Source organism: Schistocerca piceifrons, chromosome 5 (genome assembly GCF_021461385.2).
Source record: "Schistocerca piceifrons isolate TAMUIC-IGC-003096 chromosome 5, iqSchPice1.1, whole genome shotgun sequence".
NCBI lineage: Eukaryota > Metazoa > Arthropoda > Insecta > Orthoptera > Acrididae > Schistocerca > Schistocerca piceifrons.
In genome coordinates, this window is record NC_060142.1 from 507,026,725 (window position 1) to 507,036,892 (window position 10,168).

Consider the following 10,168-nt stretch of genomic DNA (forward strand, 5'->3'; position numbering starts at 1 on the left):
TTTAGATAATTAATAAAACTAAATTAAACTTCTCCTGCACAGGCCAAGGCTCAAAGGTACCGACTGGCCGCCGTTTCATCCTCAGCCCAGAAGCGTCACGGGATGTGGATATGGAGGATCATGTGGTCAGCACACCGCTCTCCCTTCTGTAGGTCAGTTTCCTAGACCGGAGCCGGTACTTCTCAATCAAGTATCTCCTCAGTTTGCCTCCCAAGGGATGAGTGCATCCCGCTTGCCAACAGCGCTCGGCAGACTGGATGGTCACCCATCCAAGTGCTAGCCCAGCCCGACAGCGCTTAACTTCGGTGATCTGACGGGAACCGGTGTTACCACTGAGGCAAGGCCGTTGGCTGATAATAAATAAAATCTACGAAATTTTGAAATTTCACATACAATTCTAGATATGATAAACATGAGAGAAAGAAAGAAAAGATCTATTATCGTCATCTTCAGGCGTCTTTCGGGAATATCGCTTTTTCATTATTGTAATTAGTATTCATTACTTGTGTTTCTCACTCATCCCTTGAACTAAAAACTCATTTAAATAAATCTTCGAATTTGTTAAATGCATAGATTCAATAGATTCATAAGCTGTGTACGAGGTGTGTTTCATCGCGTTCAGATTGGGCGAATTTGATGACCAAAACTTCAATGCGAATACTAGTAGCACACTCTTCAAAACACTGTAGCACAATTCTGACCTTGTGACTATGACAGTTATCCTGCGGAAACATGACATCAAGGATGAAGAGATGTAGATGGTCCGCAATAACGTTCATTAAGTGGTGCCTTCGATTACTAACACAGTTACCGTGTAAGCCCATTAAAATGCCCGCCATAACAATATTGTCCCCACTGGTCTGGTCCAGTAGAGCAATGCGTATTTCGAACAGCCGTTCGCCTGGATGACGATGTACCCCAAAGTGACAACAAGAAATGACATTCATCAAACTAGGCAACACGTTTTCATTGATCCACGGTCCAGTCGCGATGCGTGTCCACTACAGTTGTAACTGACGATGCCATTGGGAACACGGTTACGAGCAGGGAGTGTCTGCTCGTCTGCTCTGGAGCCTCATGCTCAACAGTGTGCGCTGGATGGTGTGTTCCGAAACACTTGTAACTGCACCAGCGTTGTGCTCTGTCATAATATCTATTTCAAGTCACTGCCTATCCTGCTTGGCAGAAGGGTCAAGCCTGTGACCTCTACGTTCCGTGATGCAACGAGGTAGAACATCTTGTCGTATACTCGTGGTTTCACTATCCTTCAACCACATCCATTGATGATCACGACAGTATCTCGTTGAGAGCCTACCAGCTTCACCGTTTCCGTGATGGAAAGTCACAGGCTAGTTGCTAATATCCCATCTGCCAAACTGACTGATGAAATGTGTGATGTTTACCAAGTATGAGCTTCTTTCATTTCTTTACACTACGTGGTTTCAATTGTTAGACTCTCCAAATATTCGTTGTATCCAAACACATTCCTGGAAGACTTTTTCGAATAATTTTACTCAGTTCGACAGTTCTCATTCTCTTATACACGGCTGTGTTGCTACTTTGACACGATGCACTCCGGCAGGCTGAAGATAGTGGAGAATCGCGAGCTAGTTGACAGACATCAGACGTGCGCAGTGGTCTGGAACTGCCGACACAAGGATCGCAGTCTTTAGGAGGCTCCGCAGTGGGGGTTTAAAGGGGCGGTAATTACCCAGAAATCTGTGCCAGGTCGCACGTGCGAGGCGGCGAGTCCAATTTCACGGTGCGCGCCGCGCAAACCGAACTGTTCCTCCCATATTCCCGCCTGTGGCGACTTTGCTGTTCTCGTCTCGCACTTGTGAGATGCATTTGGCGTTGTTCTGCACTGCTTGGGTGGCTTCACTCGTGGCGAGCATTGAGGATGCGCTACATCGTAGTTGCTACCGCACGAAAAAATTGACAAGGAATTGTTACATTTCTGTTCCATCGCCACTCACCCCAATAGTTATTTACAGCCCTCCTTTCCATTATTAGAAATATCGCCGTACTGGCGAGAACCCTTCTACGGCGGTTGTATGATATCGCGACCACATATTATTACTGTCGTCACAAAAGAAATCCTACGTCCGTGCTTCTTCACTCATTCTTATTTGAGTATCATCTAACTCAAAATTGCTCCAATTTCTATAAAAGAACATTCGAATCTTGACATAACAAAAAAATCGTATTACTTTCCATACATAACTAATAATGGGGAAACAAAGTAATTACTAACACACCCAGCATTTTTAAGCTTCCCTTAGTCTTTAATATTTTGGATGGAGCCAGTTGTCTCTATTACGGTCAGTAGTCTTCTAGTCAAAATGGTTCAAATGGTTCTGAACACTACGAGACTTAACATCTGAGGGCATCAGTCCACTAGAACTTAGAACTACTTAAACCTAACTAACCTAAGGACAGCACACACATCCATGGCCGAGGCAGGATTCGAATCTGCGACCGTAGCAGTCGCGCGGTTCCGGACTGAAGCGCCTAGAACCGCTCGGCCACCGCGGCCGGCAGCCTTCTAGTCAACGTATCCAATGGTCAGCTGAGACTTCAAGAGCTATTACATGCCAGCTGTTTTCAAGTTACTAATTAATTCATTTTGTGCTGAGCACTGCTTATTCCTGATCTTGATGGTCATTGGAGACCACAAAGTCTCTACTAAATTGGTGAGTGAAGAGGGTCACGTAATTTATGAAAAGTGTCATAATTAGTGAGTTTCGAATGATTTATCGCCGGCCGAGATGGCCGAGCGCTTCTAGGCGCTACAGTCTGGAACCGCGCGACCCACTGCGGTCGCAGGTTCGAATCCTGCTTCGGGCATGGATGTGTGTGATGTCCTTAGGTTAGTTAGGTTTAAGTAGTTCTAAGTTCCAGGGGACTGATGACCTCAGAAGTTAAGTCCCATAGTGCTCAGAGCCATTTGAACCATTTGAATGATCTATGCTTGGCGTTAAAATTTTGCTGGAATTAAAACGTCCTTTATGCGTACAATCTGGCGCACAGCAGAACCAAATATATTGTATTTCCTTTCATCCTTGCATAGCACATTTCTGCTCAATTTGTTCAATTTATTTATGAAGGTTGGGAGGATTGCTTTAGCAAACATTCCTTGATGGAATAATCCTTGTTCGTGCTGCTTGAGTCTTGTTTACAATCGAATCCTCCATATTTTTTTATAATGTTCTAAAATGACATGTGGAACAACCTCAGTCGACTTCCAGTGTCTCAGCAGCTCCAAACGTTTTCTAATACATTATTTGAAGTGGTAAAAAGAGAGTTCCTAAGTTTTGTAACCTGCCCTCTTAGTCAGTGAAACTGCAGCTGAAGCACGTTGTCCAGTATTAAGCCAACTGTTGCGACTGTACACAAGTATTCGGTACAACAATAATATCTTATTTAATATTATAGAGGAAATAACTGAGTTTAGGCAACTTACATTTGAATAACTGTTTGAAGAAATACGAAGAAGGTAAGTTAAATATAAATCATTAAAGGAAATGGAAAACCATATTTTTATCTTCACTATGGAACAATGGTTCTTGATGCCCCAGCTAATGTTGAGGGTTCTATATTCAGAAAGCCATAGGCGGTAACAGAAGCAAAATGTCTACATACAAAACATTATAGGGTAATATGAAAACCTACACTAATACTAGTTTGTTTTGTTCCTCCTTAATTACTTACTTTTCTGGCGGTTGCGTTCTCGCTTCCCGAGCACGGGGTCCCGGGTTCGATTCCCGGCGGGGTCAGGTCTTTTCACCTGCCTCGAGATGACTGGGTGTGGTTGTGTCATCTTCATCATCATCATAATCATCATCATCATTCATCCCCATTACTGTCGGATGAAGGCAATGGTAAACCAACTCTGCTAGGACCTTGCCTAGTACGGCGGTGCGGGTCTCCCGCATCATCCCCTACGCTCTGTCGAGGAATATGGGACCTCATCATCATCATACAGTCAATAATTCAATTTTTTTAGACTTTAAAGATTTAAATTGTCTGCTTTTTGTTTAAGAAATAACAATTATTTTGAATAAAAGCTATCATAATGAAAAATTAATGAAAGTTCATAGGTGTTTGAATGTTATTTTGACCACTGCACTTACATTCTGTACACTTCTTTTCGAGTTACAGCAGCAAGAGGTGCATCATTATTCGCACGGATGACCCGCCAGAATTGTAGCTAGTGAGCTTCCTTTTCTGATTGTGATTAGGACCCGTAGACGGCGCCCTTGAGGGCCTGGAACTGCTTCGTACTGCTTTCAACACGGAATCCAACAGTAGCTACTCACCATGGTTTGATCGCCAAGATTCGCAACAGGAAGACAAAAATCACTAACGACTAAAGAGTTCAAAAATAAGGGACCCACAGCGAAAGAAAACGTTGTGTTACACTATTTGCCACAACTGCGTGGTGTCAAGTAGGTCCAGCCAGTGGAAGGCTTCAGTTTAAATGACCTCACACATTACATGTGCTTATAATCGCCACTTTCTGGGAATACAAAGACGGACAGCCGTTAACTTACTGCTGCTCGGCCATCTCTTGCAAACGTTTGACCCTGTATCTTTTAGAAGGAGACCTTTACAAAAACAGCTACATAACAACACATTTTTTACAAACTGTCCAAAAATATGGCTTTCTGTTTCTTGAAATTTCTCTCTCTCATACACCAATCCAAGTACGAAGTATGCAGAGCCAAATTTACTATCTCCGCTATCCAAATTTGCTAGCTAAGGTTTCAAGCTTGCAACATTTTACATAAGCATCTCCAGTTGTAAATGTCGTGCACCTTTGCTGGCGGAGAAACTACCATGGAAACTCAGTAATCTAAATTGGATTGGTTTTATTTTTTCTGCCGATGTAGCATCTTTACTTGGCGATATACGTTTGTTATTATTCGAGTGTTGTGAACGTACTGTAAGAATTGACAGAGTAGTCGCTAATGTCGAGAGTTCAGTAAAACACCGACTGTTTTGTCTGAAACAGACCAAATGAAATGTAAACAACGGGTGAAGTGGACGCGTAGACAGTTTGCTTGAGGTGCAAGAACCAGCAAAATAGTTATGTCTGGGTGCAAGCAGTTACGTACAACATAAAAAACACTTCACTTGGAGGAGGAGGAGAGAGAGAGAGAGAGAGAGAGAGAGAGAGAGAGAGAGAGAGAGAAGCGTTTCTTTCAAATGAAATATTGATTTCATACGAGTGTTCGTACTCTCAGCAATCAATTGTTCTTATAAGATTGAAATTCTTCTGAGTGCTCTACCACGTCATTGTATAAAATTGATTATAAACTTAAAAACAACGTTTAGACCGTGTTACAACGGCCTCATCAGGACAAGTCTGGTTTTTGGTTGAGGAAGGTTAGCTCTGTTTATTTCAGACCATAGGCGTCAATATGTCATACTTTTATTTGAAACTTTATTGGCTCTAGACCAGGCTCATCCAAGAATTGCGCCCGCGGGCGCAAGACAGTGTAGTTCAGCTCCCCGTCCGCGCCCGTGTGTCGCTAGTGTCGCCATAGGAACGAGCGAGAGAGAGAGAGCTGCGGAGCGAGTGAGAACGCACAATACTGCTCTCCGCTGGACTGTCCCGCGGTCAGATCTAACGTAAACAAAATATTCTATTTTAGAAATAATTTTATGTACGGGATATAGAGTCTCGTTCTTACTGTTAGTAGTTACAAGTAAGTATTTTTTGTTATATTTCGTGCTACAATTTTTTGTATCCCTTTTCAGAGATTAGAAATCGGATCCTTAGTTTGCTGTTTTGTACGTAATAATTTTAACTGACCAAGTTCGAAAACTTATTAAAATAGAATTAAGGTTATAAAGCTCTTTAATTGTTACAGTCAACATTGTTAAAGAAGACAATTAACATTTTACACGTTTTTCTTTTTCGAGGAAACGATTTTGTCTAGGCTTTGTACAATATTCCGTGAGACTGCTGACCTCAATGAATTGGTCAAATTTTTATCGCCAAGGAATGAACGGTTCCTAGTTTTATCAAGCTTTAAAAGAGAGAAAAAACGCTCACAAATATACGTGGAACCAAACATTGAGAGAACATTGTGGTGGTGGTTAGTGTTTAACGTCCCGTCGACAACGAGGTCATTAGAGACGGAGCTCATGCTCGGGTTAGGGAAGGACTGGGAAGGGAATCGGCCGTGCCCTTTCAAAGGAACCATCCCGGCATTTGCCTGAAGCGATTTGGGGAAGTCACGGAAAACCTAAATCAGGATGGCTGGAGACGGGATTGAACCGTCGTCCTCCCGAATGCGAGTCCAGTGTGCTAACCACTTTGGCCGCGTGGTTGTGCAAAAGAGGATATTTCTCTCGTGGAAGACAGCTGTAAAAGTCATCCAAATTTTTACACGTAAGAAAGCGGTCCTTCAGGCGGATATGGCACTGTAGGTCAATCAGTTCCAGTTTAAGCACTTGTGAGACGTCCTCTGCCCGAAGGGAAAACGGGCGAACAAATATATCTGCCGGCTGGCGTTCGGGCGGTCCGCACGGCCAGCTAAGCGGCACGGCTCGGCCACTGCAGCAACATACGAATTCACCCGGGGCGCTAGCCGCGGACGATCGCGGGCGCTAGCGCTCCAGGGGCACAGTTTGGACGAGCCTGCTCTAGACTGTATAGGTTAGTCATGACGGAAGGGGGAGGCTAGGAAAGAAACTGTTCGTAGATTAGCTGGCTTGTCAGTGATTGGCGGCAGTCTGCAAATAAACTCTTGGTTTCTGGTGGGCACGTTTTCCTCCTTTTTGTGCGGGGAAATGCACTGACAGTTCCCCCGTCGCGCCCGTATCCTGTGTGTCTTCTGCCCAGCGACCATTTGCGGCCCGTTGGACTGACATGAGATAGCCGGCAGCCAGAACGCCGGAAGTTTGTAGCTGTCCTCTCTACTGACAGTCAGGCTGCTTAATCATTTCTTTTCAGTCGTCGTTGGTCCCGTTCTTTTCCGGTCGCAGCGATGTCGGAGATTTGATGTTTTACCGGATTCCTGATATTCTCGGCATACTCTCGAAATGGTCGTACGCGAAAATCCCCACTTCATCGCTACCTCGGATATGCTGTGTCCCATCGCTCGTGCGTCGACTATAATACAACGTTCTAACTCACTTACAGCTTGATAAGGTGCCTTTGTAGCAGCAGTAACTGATCTAACTACTTTGCCAGATACTTGTTATCTTACATATACATTGCCGACGGCAGCGCCGTTTTCTGCTTGTTTACATGTCTCTGTATTTGAATACGCATGCCTATACCAGTTTCTTTGGCGCTTCAGTGCAAATCGGAGATTGCGGAATACTTCCGTAACTGGGAACAGCCTACCTCGTTCCAGGAAGCCCGTGTGCTGGTGAAAGACCCGTGGGCGCGGAACGCAAAACTCGAGAGACGGTTGAATTATTAAGCACCCTGACAGGATCAATAGAGAGTATTTTATGTGAATGCGCAATGTTTGTTCTTTCGAACATGGCCTAAAGAATAGACGCCACGCATTTCTATATACGTCAAAAAAATTTTTGTATCATCCCGGTTCCCAGAACTCCTGAAGATAGACGTTGGCTATGGATATTGTATCACAGGTACAGTCCCTTTGACTGTTCAGAGATGTCACTAAACCCGCCCATAGATGCAAACAACCATGCATGAGCGGCGCCTATTAGACGGAGGGGTCCGACAAATGTTTCCAGTCATTCCACCTGGAAGGAGGTACATGGCTCGTGTTGTCTGTACTTCAACCGTGCCTAGACGGGCAATGCCGTGGTTCGATCGCGTCCGCATTGTTACTTTGTGCCAGGAAGGGCTCTCAACGAGGGAAGTGTCCAGGCGTATCGGAGCGGACCAAAGCGATATTGTTCGGAGGTGGAGGAGATACAAGGAGACGGGAACTGTCGATGACATTCCTCCCTCAGGCCGACCAAGGGTTATTACTGCAGTTGATGACCGCTACCTACGGATTATAGCTCGGAGGAACCCAGACAGCAATGCCACGAATGCTTTTCGTGCAGCCACAGGACGTCGTGTTATGACTCAAACTGAGCGCAATAGGTTGCATGATGCGCAACTTCACTCCCGACGACTGTGGCGAGGTACACCTTTACAATCACGACACCATGCTGCGCGGTACAGATGGGCCCAACAACATACCGAATGGAACGCTCAGGAGTGGCATCAAAACAAAAGAAAAGAAATTGTAAAAAAGATGAAAAATGAAAACTGTAAGATGTACGACCTGTTTTAAAACATCACATAACAGGTCTATAATTTGTCAATAAATAAATAAAGTTCTCTTCACCGATGTGTGTCACATATGCCTTCAACCAGATAATTATTGGAGACGTGTTTGGAGGCAACCCGGTCAGGCTGAATGCTTTACATAGACTGTCCAGTGAGTGCAACAAGGTGACGGTTCCCTGCTGTTTTGGCGTGGCGTTATATGGGGCCGACGTACGCTTCTGTTGGTCGTGGAAGGCGCCGTAATGGCTGTACGATACGTGAATGCCATCCTCCGATCGAAAGTGCAACCATAATGGCCACATATTGGCGAGGCATTCGTCTTCATGGACGACAATTCGCGCCCCCTATCGTGCACATCTTGTGAATGACTTCCATCAGGATAACGACATCACTCGACTTGAGTGGCCAGCATGTTCTCCAGACATAAACCCCATCGAACATGGGATAGACTCAACCGCGCGACTGCTACGGTCGCAGGTTCGAATCCTGCGTCGGGTATGGATGTGTGTGATGTCCTTAGGTTAGTTAGGTTTAAGCAGTTCTAAGTTCTGGGGGACTGATGGCCTCAGATGTTAAGTCCCATAGTGCTCAGAGCCATCTGATAGACTGAAAAGGGCTGTTTATAGACGACGAGATCAACCACCCGCTCTGAGGGAGGAGTGGGACAATCTGGACCAACAGTGCCTTGATGAACTTGTGAATAGTATGTCACGACGAATACAGGCATGCATCAATGCAAAAGGACGGCCAATTAGTCCGCAACCTTCAGTGCGGATGCACAGTATCGTTCGACTTCGAAGCGGGAATCTAAAATTAGCGAGCGTGGGGGATATGGACGGGGACTGCGAATAGGTGACGCTAGGTGGGGATGTGGGCCGGCCGGGGAGCGTGTCAAAAGAGTTCGAGCATTTGCGATAAACACTGTGTCCGGATGGCGCAGTGGTTAACGCAACTGCTTTAGTAAGAAGCAGATCCCGGGTTCGAGTCCCGGTCCGCCGTACAAAGTCCCGATGCAGCTGATATCATCAGTTTCTTCCCTCTCTCTTCCTTTCTCTCCCGTCTATCTTCAATTTACATAATCAGCAGAAACGATGGCTACAAACTTCCCGCGTCCCGGCTGCCCGCTATTCCAGTCCAACTGGCCACGAACGGTCGAGGGGCAGAAGCCTCACCGATCGCGGTCACGACAGCCTAAACAAACAGCTACAGGGCAACAGTCAGTGCATTTCCGCGCACTAGGAGGAAAACGTGCCCACCAGAAAACAAGCGCTGACTGGCAGACTGTCGCCAATCATTGAGAAGCCGTCTCACCCACGAGTAGCTCCATTCCTACCCTTCCCCTTCCGATATTTTAGGCCCAATAAAGTTTTAAAAAATATGACCTTTTTACGCCAATCGTTTGCAATAAACAGAACTACGTTTCCTTCACTAAATGCCAGTCTTGCTCTGAGGAAGGCCGTTATAATTCGGTCAAAACGTTGCTTTTCAGTTTACAATCAAATTAATTTATACAATGACGCGATCCAACATTCAGAATAATTTCAATCTCCGTGACACCGGCCGCGGAAGTCTACGTAGTACAGCCGTTCCACGGTTAACGGTCGCTATTCCAGTTACAATATTTTCGCATCGCGAGTCTAATTCAACTGCCAGTTCATCTTTTCGGCACGTTAATAATGCAATTCAATCCGCCATTTCTCAATTCAGTTTCTAAGATTTGAATTTTTTGTTCACTAAGTTCAAGTTTCATGACTCCTTACCTAGACTTCATTTTTTGAATATCTGTTTTCAACTTTATTAGTTTGCATTGCAGGTACCACACTCAGTATATTAGGATTAATACTCTGTATTCCACGCACAAGTTTTACCCAAAAACAATATTTTGGGTTTTTCACTACC

At 45.0% G+C, this 10,168-nt stretch overlaps 1 pseudogene; it reads right to left on the minus strand.

Annotated features, from left to right (window-relative positions):
- Positions 1-233: 233 nt before the first annotated feature.
- LOC124799417 lies at positions 234-351 on the minus strand (annotated as a pseudogene).
- Positions 352-10,168: the final 9,817 nt, after the last annotated feature.